Source organism: Chelonoidis abingdonii, chromosome 19, assembly GCF_003597395.2.
Source record: "Chelonoidis abingdonii isolate Lonesome George chromosome 19, CheloAbing_2.0, whole genome shotgun sequence".
In the NCBI taxonomy this organism is placed as follows: domain Eukaryota; kingdom Metazoa; phylum Chordata; order Testudines; family Testudinidae; genus Chelonoidis; species Chelonoidis abingdonii.
Genome location: NC_133787.1, coordinates 12,548,119 through 12,564,444, shown reverse-complemented (window position 1 = coordinate 12,564,444; position 16,326 = coordinate 12,548,119). Strand labels below are relative to the sequence as shown.

The 16,326-nt window shown below is 39.7% G+C and overlaps 1 long non-coding RNA gene across 1 annotated transcript; it reads left to right on the top strand.

The window, feature by feature from the left end:
* The first annotated feature begins 3,248 nt into the window (after positions 1-3,248).
* Positions 3,249-13,556, top strand: LOC116839441 (uncharacterized). The gene is made up of 3 exons (XR_004377145.2): positions 3,249-3,407; positions 3,497-3,602; positions 13,310-13,556. It is a non-coding gene; the product is annotated as an uncharacterized LOC116839441 (long non-coding RNA).
* The last annotated feature ends 2,770 nt before the right edge of the window (positions 13,557-16,326 follow it).

Below are 16,326 nucleotides of genomic sequence, written 5' to 3'. Positions count from 1 at the left end.
GTGTAGACACTGCTTTGAAGGTGCAGCTCAGGTGCTGACGTGTAGGCAAGGCGGGTATGCTGTGTAGACTTACCCTTAGAGGCCATTGAAGTCAATGGCAAAACTCCATTGATTTTAATAGTGCGGGATTGGTCCCTAAGGCCTTGACTGACATGTATGGGATCTTTGCCATTGACTTCAAAGGAAGCCGGATCAGGGGCTAAGTCCCTGCTTAAAGTTAAGCGCATGCTTAGGTGCTTTCCTGAATCAGGGTGTAAGTGACGAATGGATAAAGCAGGAACATTAGTGGGAGAATACAGTTTCTACTCCCTCCTAAAAGCAGTGGATGTCTGAACTGGTAAGAGACCCCTCTCCCCACAAAGGAAAAGTAAATAATATACAAATAAGACTAGAGCTTGTATATTTAATAGCTTTTCAGTTTAGCAATTTAAACCTAATTACTAAGCAGCTTCTATTTCAACTATGTTGCCACTGAAACTAGTTGCACTAAAAGACATCTTTATATATTTGTCTCATGTATTTTATACAGTTGTAATTTTACCTGTACGTCTGTAACTTGCCTTTTTATTAAAATAGGGCTCGTGGGGGCTTTTAGGAAAAGAAATATTAAATAAAACCAGCTTCTCTTAAGGAACCACTAAACTTCTGCTATGTTGGTTGAAGACAATAGGTATCGTACCCAAAATTACAAAAGTCTTTGGCCTTTTGTGGTGTGTGTGAGTTTTAGTTTAATTACTGTAAATATTTCCCCTTAAATGATTTATTAGCTTCCTTTGTAATTTTGTCAGCGTTCACTTGCCGTTTCAATCTGAAATGGCTATTAGCCCCCTCCCCCACTTTCTTAGCAAGAAGTAAATCTCTGCTATTTGCTGATTTGTTTATTACCATCTGGAAACTTAATCCCCAACAAAGTCAGAGATTTTAAATATGTCAAATCATCTTAAAGCTACATACTAGTTATATGGGTGACATTATATGTGTTTGTGAGAAAATCATTTCAAGTACTACAAATGAGTCCTTTAGTAATACCCAGGAGTCATAATGTCTGTGACATAATGAACCCTCCTAAATTACAGCCTACACTAATTAGATCACTACTGCTACATTCCAGTCCCTGAAACAATTTGCTCAAAGTGGTAGTTACCTTTAATGAAAAGACACATAACGGAAAATGTCAGCAACCTTTTACATTCTACATGACTTATCATATGGACTGTCTAGTGTGAAGTGCTAACAATCTTGCTGCATCATCACCAATGAGACTGATTCTATTGTAACTGAGAGGCTAGGGCATAAAAAAAGTACATTGCCCCCACGAGGTAAAATATTCTGGCAAGTTTTGATATTCTCTTCACCACTTCACTGGTTAGGTGTTCTCTCAGTTTTAATCTTGAATCAACTCTGTTTTAAATGTAATATTCTATTATCTCTTCATTACGTTTTCAATGTCCTTTGAGGAGCTCAACAATATTTTTATCCACTTACAGGAAACATTCACGCTTTCCCTCACTCACACTCTCTTACTTATGCAAGAGACAAAATGACGTGGCTTAGTATTGTTTGATGTTACTGACTGACATGCACACTGCCCTGGGAAAAGTATATGGGCCCAATCCAGATATCGGCCCAATCCTTGCTTAGGCAAAACTCTCTGATCTAGAATCCCAGTGGGACCACTGAGATCAGTGAAAAGAAAGTGGCTGTCTATTAGTTAATTGATACTGAAGAATTAGAAGGGGGGCAAGACAGCACAAAACTTTGCTTCTAGGTGGAGTCTTTTAAAAAAACAGTGGGAAAATGGTAAATTACTTTTAAATAATGAACATTTAGAATATGGCAGAAATTCCAGCAATGAAAAGGGCTCAATTTTTTGTGCTTAAACTTTTTAAGCAGGACCCTTTTAGAAGGGTTAGATGAGACTATAAGAGTTGGTGGTACACTGTTGTGTAGCACATGTGCTCGTGATTGTCAGTTCAGGGTAAAGTCTGTCTCCTCCTCCTTACACCACCGTGGGTGAAGAGGATCCTCTCACAGGAGAATCAGGCTGGTTCCACTGCTCCCACTGGAGGACTGGACTCAGAGAACCAGAGTAGGATGCACATCGTCTGCATACCACAAAACCAGGGGCGGCTCTAGACATTTCGTCGCCTCAAGCAAGGCAGCATGTCCCGGGAGGCACACCTGCGGGAGGTCCACCGGAGCCACCTGCCGCCCTCCCGGCGACCAGCAGAGCGCCCCTCGTGGCATGCCACCCCAAGCACACTCTTGCGTGCTGGGGTCTGGAGCCACCCCTGCAGAAAACCCAACTCCACTGAAGCTCCCTGAACCCCAAAGGTGGTTTGGAATGAGGCACTTAGGATTCCAGAGGTGGAAAGGTTCATTCCCTCTCCTTATCTCTTGCCTGGATCTATGTACTTAGGGCTTCACTGGGACCAAGAATAACAAATGTCTGGCATTGGAGAGGTTTGAACAGGTGAATGTTTGCAAGGCTGATATCACTTTCAATGCATAAAAAATAATAAGAATGAGTCATTGAGATGCTTGTGGCTTCAGAGTCACCTGGTTACAAGCAAAAATGTTCAGAAGAAACATTCCACCTTTGAAATTGGCATAAACATCCTGGACGCCTAATCTCAACCCAGCAACTCTTGCCTTTCAAATCTGCTTCCATACCTGTGCTATAAACACACTCCTAGATTAAACTATAGTCCTAGATTAAACAGCACATTATGATCTTACTAAGTTTCCTTCTTATGGTATTAGCTTTATTGACTACCGCTGCACTGTACAAGTTTTCATACTGTAGTGCCTAACCTCATAAAGTCTGTGCTGGACATAGATTCTCTGGGGGCCACCTTCACACCCACACTCACCTCCTAATTCCTGATTTGTGCTACATGTTCCTTGCCTGCAGTGGTGAATGTTTTTCTCTAGTTTTAAGGTGGTCACTGTTTGCGACCATGTGGGATACCAGCCCACCCCCACACTTTTTAAACAATGTTGTATTTTTAAATTAGCTTTTTAAAATTTTCTTTTCTCCTTTTAATATTCTTGTAACTTGACTGTTTGCTCAGCATCCTAAGCATGTTGGCAAGGGGAACGGGCAGAAAGGATATACCTGTATAAGTAAAATTGCTATTACTTTATTTAAGATTAGCTTCTGAGAATTCTGCAGACCTTCCCATGGCCAACACCCACCTAAACAAACATTGCATTGAATAGAACACTAGACTAGGAACTCCCTTGCTTAAACTTTTGGTAGATGGTATTTTCCTGTTACTAGAAAAAGTCTCTGATCCCTCCAGCTAATTTGTACATGAGCCTATGCTTTAACTTGGAATTTACTCTTCAGAAGACCATGACTTTATTTATTCTACCTTCTCATTTTAGGAAGAAAACATGTCCGTGTGAGTAAGAAGGACTCCACCTGTTGTTAAATTGCTGTGCGTTCATGATGTTAAAGTAGCCAAAACAGTAACAAAACTTTTTTTTCCAGTTGCCTCTGCAAAATAAGCTGCAAGGAACCTGGGACACTTAAGGAGGCTGACAGGCATGGAAAGGTCAAAATAAAGCAGGAGAGCTGTTTCAGCATATTCCTTCTGGTAATTCCCAACTGACTTTTCTTAGACCAAACGGCTTTTTTATTTTTCATTCAAGAAAATTAAGAGATGACAGGCTGAAACTGCCTACTTTCCTTTCAGTGTCAGAAAAAGTAAATAGTTTTAATCTGCAGTGGTTTCTGATTGAATATCCTTTTGAAGTAATGATAGCTATAATTTAAAGCAACAGTTACCACATTTTCTTTTCTCTATGACATTCTTTGATGCAGTAAGTGTAACTCTGCTGAAAATAGCTGTAGCTATCCCTAAATATACTACCAGGATCTGCTGAGGTTCTGCCGTTAATTGCCATCATATGTATCTGATATCACAAACATAACTGACTAATGACAAGGTTACTGCAAATAATTTCTTGACATAAGAAGAAAGTAGTTCAGCGAGGCACATTCAGTTCAAAACGGTTTGCTTACACTAAACTTTTTTTAAAAGAAATTCCTTCTAATTAATGTAAATAGTTCTTCTCTGCAATAAGGCTGTCTGTGGCTAGCTGTACATGCGTCAGTACGCTATAATGAGGTATACTTTATGTTGTGATATAGCATCAAAATTCATGATTTAAAAAAATGGAGTAAAGACAATTTCAGAAATTTATTTTAAGTATGTAATAAAATGTCCAGACGTCTTATATTGTTACATAAAAAATTATATTTCATGAAAATGAAGCAGAACCCTCTTTGAGAGTATAGATTTTCTTTCTTGCTTTCTGAGAACAATTCAATTTTATGTGGTGGATCACTGGAATCTCACTTTGCACACTGCAGTCCTCTGAAACAACTCATGGGTTTTCATTCCATTCCACTGTAAAGACAGATAAGTATGTCTGAATTCTCTCAGTGGATTCACTTTAAGGAGATGGTAACATTATTCTGGATGATTTTGCAATCCAGTGGAGAGGGAAAATGCACTGAACAATTATTTTAAATTACTTATTCAATTATTTATTTTAAATATTTTTAAATTGCTATTTGAATGAGTGGTGATGAAGGATCAATCTGTTACATTTTTGCATGAGACCTCTGAAAGGGCCTTCCCACAAAAACAGCCATGGTTTCCACTCATGAGAGAGTAGGGACTGCACAGACGCAGGTGCCAATTAAAGATGTGTCTTAACTGCAGCATTCACTTGGGTGATTGGCACCCAGATCCGAGCACCAGGGTTAGCCTAGCGCTGATGTGAGCTGCTACACTGCAAAGCCATACTTGAGTTACTGTGTCCTCACTAGTGCCGCACTTGTGTGTGTGTTTCTAGAATTTCTGGGGGAATATGCCATGGTTCATTGTGCTGCAGAAAGCTGAGCTGCTCTAGGATGATTTCCCACAGAATTATGGGAGAACTTGTCTGTCTCGACATACAGGGTGAATTGTGAGAAGGCAATGGAGGACAATCAGCACCTGAGTGGGTTAGCATGTGTCCTCATTGCAAAGTGGGTGGGTTACCAGCTTGAGTGAAAGCCTCACTCAGACTTCAGCCTAGAACCCCAAATAAGCCAGCTAGCTTGGGTTGAATGCACCACCAAATTTGGGTCAGAGGTTTTCGTGTGAATGGGATGGGGGTTGGGGCAACACAACACAAGAGTCTGAGTTAGCAGTGAAAGATATTTCCCTAAATATAGAGAACAAATGAAATGTGGAGGGGTGGGTGAGAGGTCAGTGGGACATTAAAGGGGACCAGAAGGGTACATAGAGCAGAGAACCATGGACAGTGTCTTGAAGGGGAGGGCTCTGTCTATAGAAAGAACAAAGAGCTCCCCCTTCAACAGTGGGGAAGGGCCAAACATGTGCCCATGGAATCAACTTAAACACAGGGAACAAATAATTAATAAAAAGAAAGGGGTGGGGGAAGACCTTGGGTCAAAGCAAGGGTTGCAGAATGAGACCCTGAGCGGAGAACCCTGGACAATACCCGCTGCCCTATAAAGATGTCATAGGAGTCAGTAGATGTAATGTGTCAGACTTTAAACCCAGGTAGCTGAAGTCCTATCCATGATAGGTATTGCATGGGTAGTCATTACCCACATTTTCTGCCACCACTCTGGGAATGTGTCGCAACCCTTTTTCTGCAGGGCCCATACCCTAGTGAGGTGAGAAGGTGGTTTGATCTTCATCCATATTTGTTCCTTGTCCTCTCTGCTGAGACTCACAAGTCAACACCAGCGGCAGTGGTGGCAGATTGGTTTTTGAGGGTAACTCTCAGGATCACACATGCTGCAGTGAAACATAAAATCTGTGAATTTACATTTTAAAGGGTTTTTTTTTCCTCTTGCAATGCCAGTTTAGCAATTCATTCAATCCCACAATAAATATCAGCCAAACACTGATTATTCTGCTAATTATTCCTTGGTATGTACAAATTAATCATGATATGCAGCACTACTCATCTGCAGCAGTGCCACCATCAGCAGCAATTTCTATCACTCCACTGCTGGATAAATATCCCATATAGTTGAATGCTCATTTCCACCCAAGACTGTGAAATTCTGCTTGCGTCACTCATGCAGGAAGGCCCTGATCCTACAATGTATTTAGGCTCCTAACATCCATTGTTTTCAATGTGGGGTAGGCTAAAGAACTGCATGACATTTTGGGGGATTAAAAGTCTGATTGAGAATCCTCTGATGGCGGGGGGAGCTCTTGAGTCACAACAGGTTTGCCACTAAACACATTCTCTACACTAGTTTTCCCATGCAAAGCATGGCAGCCCCCAAGGCCATCACAGACATTTGTTCATCTGTTTATAATCACACCATCATTTGCATGTTTAAGAATCCCAAGATGTTAAACTCATAAATATTTTTCTTTTAAAGCATGAAAAAAAAAAACACAAGCGGCCACAGAGAAAAGTGCAGCCTTAGCCAATGTATAATATGTTGTGGGCATGATCCCGCAGTACCAAAGTCAATGGGCATTTTGTAATTAACTTCAACGGGAGCAGGATTGGAACATGTGTTCCTCTGATGGCAAATTTCTGGGTTTGGGTTTTTTTTTAGTTTGGCTACAGAAAACAGGTTTCTGAGTTGTTAACTCTGGTAGCCGGATGGGGCTCCCAGTGAAGCTGATTGAACTAATGTCTTCAATGGAATCAAAATCAGGCCCTAATTCTGCTTCAGGCTAAATGGGAAATTGTTCTTTACAGTTTTTCTCATATTCCTGAATGTTCTCAAGCCAACTTTGCATGGTTTGCCTCCTTACTTATTTCCTCTTGTTTCTACATGAACATCTGTCTGAAGTTCTGTATTCCATACTAATTTTTCCGTTTCATTTTTTTTTTTGCGTGCTTGAACATGATCACAGTGTTTGAGTTCATTTGCACTCATTTGCCTAGTTTATATGCTTTTGATCTTTTTATCAGTTCTCATAGTTCATGAGTAGCAAGTGTGTATGTGACCAGGACAAGCATTTCTATAGCATTTCCTGTCTCAGCTAACTCTTGGACAGTGTTTTATATGTAAATGATAGCGAGCTGATGATGAGACTGTTATTTTTTTACAGAGAGTATCTAAAATGGGGTAATGAAGGCGTCAAAGTGACACACTGATGGGTGGGCATTTACAATCTGCTATGATCTTGTTGGCTACCATTGTACAGATATAAAGACAGTGTTGTTACAAGTTTGTGTATAGCCTAGACCCTGACCTGGTCCCATAGGTGAGACTGTAATAGAGATAATAAAAGTTCCTTGCATTTTTTTGGTGTGGAAATTTTTTGTGTGGAAATTATTCTTTACAGAACAATGTAAGCACAATATAAAAAGTCATATCTTAGCGGACTAGAAATGTTTTAATGGAACGTGAACATCTTATAGCTAGTCTAGGGCATAGCTGTGTTTGTTGATTATCCTACTTAAAATTATGACTTTTGTTGTGGTGTTTGAAATGGGACATTATTTAATAACTTAACTGCTCCATCCTTGGGTGAAAGTATTCCTGCAAGAGCAACCCCTGGAAGCATAAGTCTCACATTAAAGTTGCAGTGTGTCTTAACTGGGACCTTCTCCGCTCCCTTAGTGAAAGTGGAAGGCAGTGTCTATGCTTTGCTTTACTTCTGCTTTGAACAAAAGGAACTATTTTTGCATTGTGGCAGTAAAGCAGGGCAAACAAAGTGTGATTTTTTTTAAACAGACTGTCCCTGTGGCAAGAGCAATTGTTAGGGCACTATAACCATGTGGTGTCTAATAGGTTCTTGACTTCACTGGTCTCACTTCCAGCCATCCTTTTTTAGTGGACTGTTCAGAATAAAAACATGATGGGTAACGGCTCAGATCACACCTCACAACATTTGAAACTCTTATGCTTGCCCACTTCTGACACTCCCCCCAATTCCAAAAGGCCAGAGAGTGATTATTGGAAAAGTTCAAAACCCCTCAGTTTAAAAGAGAGGAAGCTGCCAACAGGGCATTTTCCATGAGTGGCCTTCAGCGTTGTAACTCTGGTCAAAGGCACTCACACAGCTGATCTTTATCCAGTCTTTGTGGCAGAAAGGGGTTTTGTTTCAACAACTGTTCATTATTTCTGGTTCTGTGGGGAGGAGTTGCAGTGGTTTGAATCTTTTATGTGACAATCTTTTGTTTTACAGCACATAGAGCCTAAGATGGGCACTCTTAAATATACATAGTACAAACTGAGACAAATACCACTTCTAAGGCTCATTGGAGGCAGCATCCAGACCTCTGGTCTTTTGATATTCTAGAATGGTTTCAGTAGGTCATCGTGAAAGAAGCCCCTTCTAGGCCCAACCCTAAATTACATGCAGAAGGCTTACATGTCCTTTGGCAGCTTTCTTATAAACCATGAGAATGCATTGCTGGGGCAAGGTTCTTTCTGCCTTAGGGATGCTCTTTTTGTCTCTCTACTGGGGATACGTTTGTTAGTTTATCTGTTGTTGTTAGGCTCCCATCTTGTTTCTGATACCACAAGGCTGATGTTATTGCTCAATTGGAAGATGTATTTCACCTTTCATTTCATTTCCCATTCCTGCTTTCATAGAGTATGTTGATATATGTTTGCCTAGATCCATTCCTGTAGAGTTTGAGAGTAAAACTCTTCATCACATGTCATCTTTGCCTATAATTACTGTTCCATCATTGTCCTGGATAGGAGCATCTTCTGTCACCCCCATCATCAGTTTTTTTCTTAATCTCGTATCACAGATGATGGTGATGTTAGATTTTGTCATGTCTTTTTTGATCTTCCTCTCACACACCCAGCTCTTATTCTGCAATCTTCCTTGCATTTCTGTCATTGCTGATAAAATATAGTTCTATCATTGTTATCAGTATTTTAATAGAATCACTGAAAATAAATATTCCAGCTGTCATAATAGCAAATACCATGCCAAGAGCCATCACCTTGTGTTGGCTAGTGCTCAGAGCTGTATCTATATCCATTCACATATCTTTCCTAGATACATCTCTTCCACAAAAGTCAGGTGGAATAACTAATACAATTTTGCAGTTAATTAGCATGCTTGTAAGTTTCTAAAAACTTTCAAAGTCCTTCTTAACTTGTTCCTTATTCTATTGCCATGCATTAAAGATCCTGATGCCTCCACCTCAACTCATTTTTAAATAGTTGTGGGACTTCAAATGCCGGCTTGCAATGTTATTGTTATATAGCTCTTTGAGTCTTTTTTTAAGTATCCTTTGTTTGTCTTTATATATGTTATATAAATGTTACAAGTAGAACTTGTCTATTGTACTAGCTAATTCAGAACTTGATAAAATACCTTCCCAAAGTAAAATTTTACCATTGCATTAAAAAAAAAATAAGCATGATACTTTTATCACCCACATGCAGTTCTCTTTTAAAATATCTCCCATTTAAAAGTCTTTACTGTAATAACTAGGATATGAGCACAAAGGCTGGAATTTTTCCCAATAAGAAAGCTTTAAGCCATTATTTCTTAGTATAAAAACTTCTTTTTCTTAAATTATATACAAGTATTTTCAGCAGGACCTCCTGAGTACAACTATGCAGTATGAACACAGGTGTTACAAATACCCTCTCACTTTTCAGCTGCACGTTATGGTGGGGTGTTACTTGTGCTCAAATGTGTTACTCTCTGCTCTTCATTCTCAGGATCACCATTCTCCTGAGTTTCTTAAGACCTCTGAATAGAAGTAGATCATAGACTTCTGTTTGGGAGTATAGATACTGCATCAGAGCAAAGCACACGCTTCTTCACTTCACATTTTATACATAATCATTTTTAAGATCAGCCTTGTCATTTGCTCTGTTGCATCTACTGCAATATCAGCTGCTCCTCTTCCTTTCTTCTAAACCTGTATGTTCATATTTGGAAGAGAAAAATCTATCCCATTCTTCAAAAAGAAGGAACTGGTGCTGCAGCAAATCATCGTGTACTTAAGACTAAGAATTTCAGTGGAGATTTCAGTGGGGTTTGGGTACCAAATAGCCTTAGATCTTTCTGAAAATCGGTCTAATGGTTCTCTGGTTTTGCTCTGATGAGTATCAAAAATTACATTTGCAGTAGAATTTTTCCTTTAACTTCCCATCTTCCTCCAAGGTGCACCCAACATGGAGTGCCTTAAGAGCATGGCATAGCATCCTCTAATTTTGCCTCCCCATTGCCTTCCCTCTGCAATCAAGCTGATTCCACTGGCTCAGGAAGGAGGAATCGCATGGTCATATTGGATCTGAGGTCTCTCATATGGTAACACATGACTCTGTCTAAAGTAACATTTTTTTGAAATTTCTATATACATTTTTAGCTACCTCATGATTAACTCTCTTCATACCATGCTAGTCTATAAAAACAGTTATGTGGGTGTTGTGATTTTTTTCCCATGAAATTTTTGTAAATGGTGTGTAAGGAACGCCTTACTGAACAAGGAAAATACTCAGACGATGTGTTTGCCTTTCAGCATGTGAGCAGGGTTTAATTCAGCATGCAGTCACATCTAAAAGTCAAATACTGTTGTGGCGTAACTTTAAGCTAAAGTTGTATATGATTCTATAATAAATCAGAACTTGCACAGCAGTGTATTCAAAAGTCATGAAAGATTGTCATCAAAGTGTAATTAGCAATGCATAGTCTAGGAGCTTGCTTTTCAAACTTCTATTTTTTATGTCATTTCAACATTTAAAAAAAAAACAGAATTGCATATGCATATGCTCTTCAAACTGTGAATATTTTTTCCTTTATAAGAATTCAGCATGAATCTCAGGAAACTTGCTAGTAGCCAGAAGATAAGACTTCACCACAGATCTAACTAGCCTGGAGGGTCATATTATCACACAGATTAACCATTCTCAAGCAATTTCTCAAATTCATTAGGCAGCTAAGATGTTCTATTAACATTCGTCATGTGTACTTTGTCCTTCTACCTATTTGTTCTTAAACATATTTATTAGCAGGGAAAACCACTCAGCCAGCTTCCCACCTGTCCTTATAGCATCTTATTTGTACAATTTTGTCTAATTAAGTGTAGAACAACAAGGTCTATTATGTATTGCTGCTTCACAACCTCGTGCCTAGATGAATGGTACCAAGAAGCACTTCCTTGCATGTGTGACACCTAAGAAGTTTAAATATTATACAATAAAATAAGAGATAATAGGTATTTATTCAATAAATGTTTCCATACGCTTCTTCCTAAAAGTTAACAAAGCTAATGCATGCCGTATGGAGCCACTTGGCATTGATTCAGTAAATAAAGGTTTGAGCCTGCATGAACTCTGGGTGAAGTTGCTTAGTACATAGCCCTCTACCATACTTAGGGACCGTGGAGCAACCACTTACCTAGAGAGAGTCTCAGTACCAACCCTGCATGGGCTGTCTGGGTGGCCGATGTAGGGGGAGGGCAGAAGCAGGCTCTGAGAGTGAACAGGCTGTGCAGTGATATGGATCAACTGACTCCCAAAGCCAGTGACAGAGAGGAGCTGCAGTTGCTCTTCCAGGCCATAAACTAAAATAGCAACTGCAAAGAGGCTGCTTTCACTCATAGGCCAAAGGGCGAGGGAGTAGCTTTCATATACATTAGAGCACCTAAAGCCCTCCCATCCTGGCAAATAAGCCAGAAGGAAGATCACCACGACAAGATTTTGGAGGAAAAAAATGGGTAAATTCTTGTCCCATACAAACTGAAATTGAAAACTATTCTAGAACAGTTTCATTTCTTTTCCAATCATTTAGAGCATAAATATTTTCTCTTCTCAGAAATCGTCTGCAAAATGGTAGTCCTACTCTTACACCAACTCACTTAATAAGTTTAATTAAATGGAAGCTTATGATAATTAAACCGAAAGCCTAAGGGCCTGTTCTGTGAGGACTTACTCCTTGCATAAGACCAGTTTCCATGTAATTTAGACAATACAATAGTGGAACTGTACTTTCCATCTAATTTATGTGAAATGCGTATTCTCCAACCCAGATTTCTCTAACACTGCAAACATACTTACTCACTTAGCAGGAGTGAGAGGAAACTAATGCACAAGTACACTGGAAGAAGAAACGGGAGGGATTTAAAAAAAAAATTTTTTTCATGGTATTTTTTTGAGTGCACAAATTAAAGCTAAACTTTGCTTAAGGATCAAATATAGTGAAACAATTTCGCTAACATATTAGCCACTTGTAGATTCTTCTTTCATATCTGATTTACGTCTTCCAGGTATATCCTTGAACTAAGGGCTGTGAGCAATATAATGGAATGCCTCAGTAGCTCTTTCACAGTATCCCAAAAGAGTAATACCAGACATGATTCTGTCCTGCACTTGTACTTTTCAAACAACGCTCCATGACTGTAGAGAACTACATTACTCTAGTTTTACACCAGTCTACCTTAATGATGTTCACTAGCTTAAAACTAACGTAATGCAGTGGGAAATTCCCCATTGTACGAGTGGAGGGATAGTAGTCTGACTGCTCCTTCTTTTCCTGCACAGGTTCTGGTGATGTGGGTACCCCTTAGGGAGGTAATGGAGACGCTCTTTGCCCTCGCTACTCAGGTAGGCAGCAGGCCCTTAATAGTTAGTGACCTCGCTGCGCAGGCAGTTCCATCATTGGAAGTCTGAAGTGGATTTTTCTCCTCTTAATACACATAAAGACTTAGAATGTATCAATTTTAATTCTAAGAGCATAAGCAAGGTATAGACAGCAGTGGGTATTGTGGTTTTTGTAGCAGAAGATGATAGAATTAGAAGTATCAGCATGAACAGGTGGCACTAGGAACCAAACAATTCTTGTGTACTGCTGCTTTGTTACTCACTAAATGGTTACTTGTACATTTTTTCATATGGTCAGATAATTAATACACCTATTTGAAGTCCACTCATAGAGCTAATAGGCAACATCATCTTAGGTAGCATATATCTGTTGCTAATACTTACCTTCCTGCAGCCGTAGGGAGTCACTGACTATCTTGATACTGCTGCTTCACTTCTACCACAGGCTGGATACACAACAAACAGCTAAAACTCAGCCCAGACAATATGGAAATATTCGTTGTGGGACACGCCATCTGGAAGAGCTCATCGCTTGATGGCTGCCCTACGTATTGGTGGGATTTAACCCAAGCAAACAGGTTTGCATCCTGAGGGTCATTTTTGACAGCAATCTGAACTTGGAAAGCTTTTATTTCTTTTATTTCTTTATTTATGAAAGCAATCGCCAAAAGAGGCTTTTTTTAAAAAAAAAATTCTGAAGTATTCAAAATTTGTGACCTTTAATTCCAGGCACAGACCTTGTCATCGTGATCTATGTCTTTGTGGCCTCAAGGCCAGATTACTGTAATGTGCACCATTGAAAACCACCTGCAGGCTGGAGCTATTGCAGAACACAGAAGCAGGACTGCTCAAGGGGCTTCATCTGTGAGAGTTGGCAAACCCCCATGCTCTGTAAACTACATTAGCAAGTATGATTCAAGGTCTTTTACTTTTATTTTTTAAAGCCTAAAACAATATGGAGCCGAAATTCCTGAAGTAGCAGTTACTGACCTGTTCTCTACTGTGGCAACTGTGAACAGTGGGGGGTTGAAAATTATAATAATTTCTAAATATAATATGATCTAATGACAACAAGTGCAGGATGTTCTCACTCTTGGGGCAGCAGCTCTGGCCTGATCCATCATGCACTAATCATGAGAGTAGGTCTGTGACATTCTTTGATCTCAGGATCTTTGTGCACCCTGTTTGGTTTATGTTGTTTACTGTCAGGTTGTTTGAAAATATAACCACCATAGAAGACAGAACAGAGCCCCATCAAATCATCTAGACAATTTCCCTGCCAAGGCAGGATTGCGGAAACAAGATTATTCCCCAGTGCATATTTAGTAGTGTTGTGTCCCAACCAGACAGCGGGGCTTCCACCATTTTCCTTGGGAGCCAATTCCACACCCTACTAGCTTATGTATCAGCAGGTTTCTTGATATTTTGAGCACATTCTTCTTTCTTTTAAGTATGACCAGATCTCTACTTCAATTAAAGAGACTCCTGAACTAAAACACCACATCTGACCTCATGAGTTTTGTATCCTCACCCACATCTAGACCTGCAGCCAATAAATGGCCCTATCTTTAGAACAAGTTAAACTAAAACATCTCATCGAACACATCTTCACTTTATAATGGGACCCAAATACCTTGAAACTCCAGGGTGTTAAAATATGGATCCAGACTTAGCAGGTGGGCCTAGCGCTCCTCATATTCTATGGCGTGATGCTTCTTTTGTTTATTTTGCGCCTGCACTTGGATTTATTTGGACAAGTTGATTACGTATGATCATTGGGTGCCTGATTTTTCAGCCCTTAAATATGTGACTAGTCCCACTAAAATCATTGAGACTATTCAGGGGCGGATGGATTGCAAGAGTTGGCCCTTAGCATTTTTGCTAAAGCTCAGAGAAGACTTTGGGCATGAGGGACAGATGGGAGGAGGAAAAATGCCAAAGATAGTGGCTCTTCCCCATTCTACTCCCACTAAAACTCCATTGAGCTCATGAAGCTCTTTTTCAGGGGCCTTTGTGTCAGAGGATCAATGCCACAGAGGCAGCATTCCTCCTTTTTGCACCCACCATAAGAAATCTGCCATAGCAACCACTCCACAGAAACCAATGGAATGACTGAGGCCAATATTATTATTATTATTTTATTGCAAAGCCACTCCCATAGGTAGGTAAAGCCTTTCTTGCATGCTGTCAAATGGTTGTGTATTTAGGAGGAATGTTCTACTGCAAATTTTTCAGACAGTGCACCCACAGGGACAAAATCTGTTATCTGTACCACAGGTTTAAATTTGGCTGTGGTGCTATGTTAAAAAAAAACATGTCACGCGGAAAAAGATATTCACCCACAAATTACAAAACCAAACAATCACACTTTGTGTTCACACACATTTCCTAGCTGATATAAAGTCTGTATGTCAGGCCAGAGTCAGACCTGGTGTAAGCAGGTGTAATTTCCATGGAAGTCAATGGGATCATACCCACTTACACCGAATCGGAATTTGGCCCATAGCATTTGTTAAATGTCCCAGAAAAATGATAATTTATCTTGCAAGAGCAGAGTAATCCAACAGCCATAAAGAAACAAACAGAGTACAAGCTGAACACAGAGCTATAAAACTGAGCTTCTGAGGTAAGAACAATCCTTCTCATGTACTTTCCAACGCCAGCTCTTACCATCTGGTTTCAGACACATTTCCTTAACAGTAGTGTATCAAGTGAAGGAAAAAATATGTCTTATTAGTTCACATGCGGCACTGAGATTCTGAACTACAATGATAAATAATGTACAAAGCTGAGAAAGTATAACTCTGTTTATTCTGGCCTTCTTGTTACTGAGATGTGAGGTAAAAGGAGAAAAACACTTATCCTGCTAAATTTGTGGAGCTGACAACTATACTGGCAGGGCAGGAACTAAGACAGCTGAGACAATCAGTTAGCCAAACATACTACATGCCTGCCAGTCATCTGCAGTCTTAGTTCACTAAGGCTCTTTTCATAGGAGAGATTCTATGTACCAACACATTGCAGACACAAAGCCATTTCTAGGATGTCATTCCCTTGCTGTTATTTTACATGTCCTTCTCAAAATCTTCAAAGTCTATTTTTAACATCTTTTTATTAAAACTTTTTATCACTTATTCAAAAGAATGTTTGAATCACCACTTGCAACTCCACTGTCTAATGATTGCCGACTTGCTGAAAAAAAGGAGGCAAGGGAAGCTTTGCTTTGTCGGGAGGAGAGGGGGAAAGAAAATAAAGAGAAATCGGCCTAGCTTCAAAGGGCACATTTCCATAATTGCCCTGTAACTTTGGCAAAATAAATCTGAAGGGCTGAGAAAAGCGCAATCTCTCAGATGAGTGCACTACAAAAGCCCTAGAGATTCCCCAGTCCCACTTGTTACTATTCTAATTCAGTGAGAGAATTCAGTTCCCTAACCTCAGTAACAAAAGCCATGAAATCACTGTCCTCCCATTCCACTGGCCTATTCCTAAAGAATAAGACCTTATCCAGCCTTTGTCTCCAGCCTGCCCACTAACATTCAGTTAAAAAAAAATTAGAATAGCATTAAGAAGCAGAAGAGCTGCTAGAGGTGAAAAGAGAGAGAGAGCAATCCCCCCAACCTTGGTTTCGTCTTTCAAAAGATTTGCTGAAATCTGTTCTCATATAATAAATGACAAACCTATCCTTTTTGCTTCCTCTAACATAACATTAGCCACTTTTTTTTCCTTTTAAGACTCACTGAACTAAA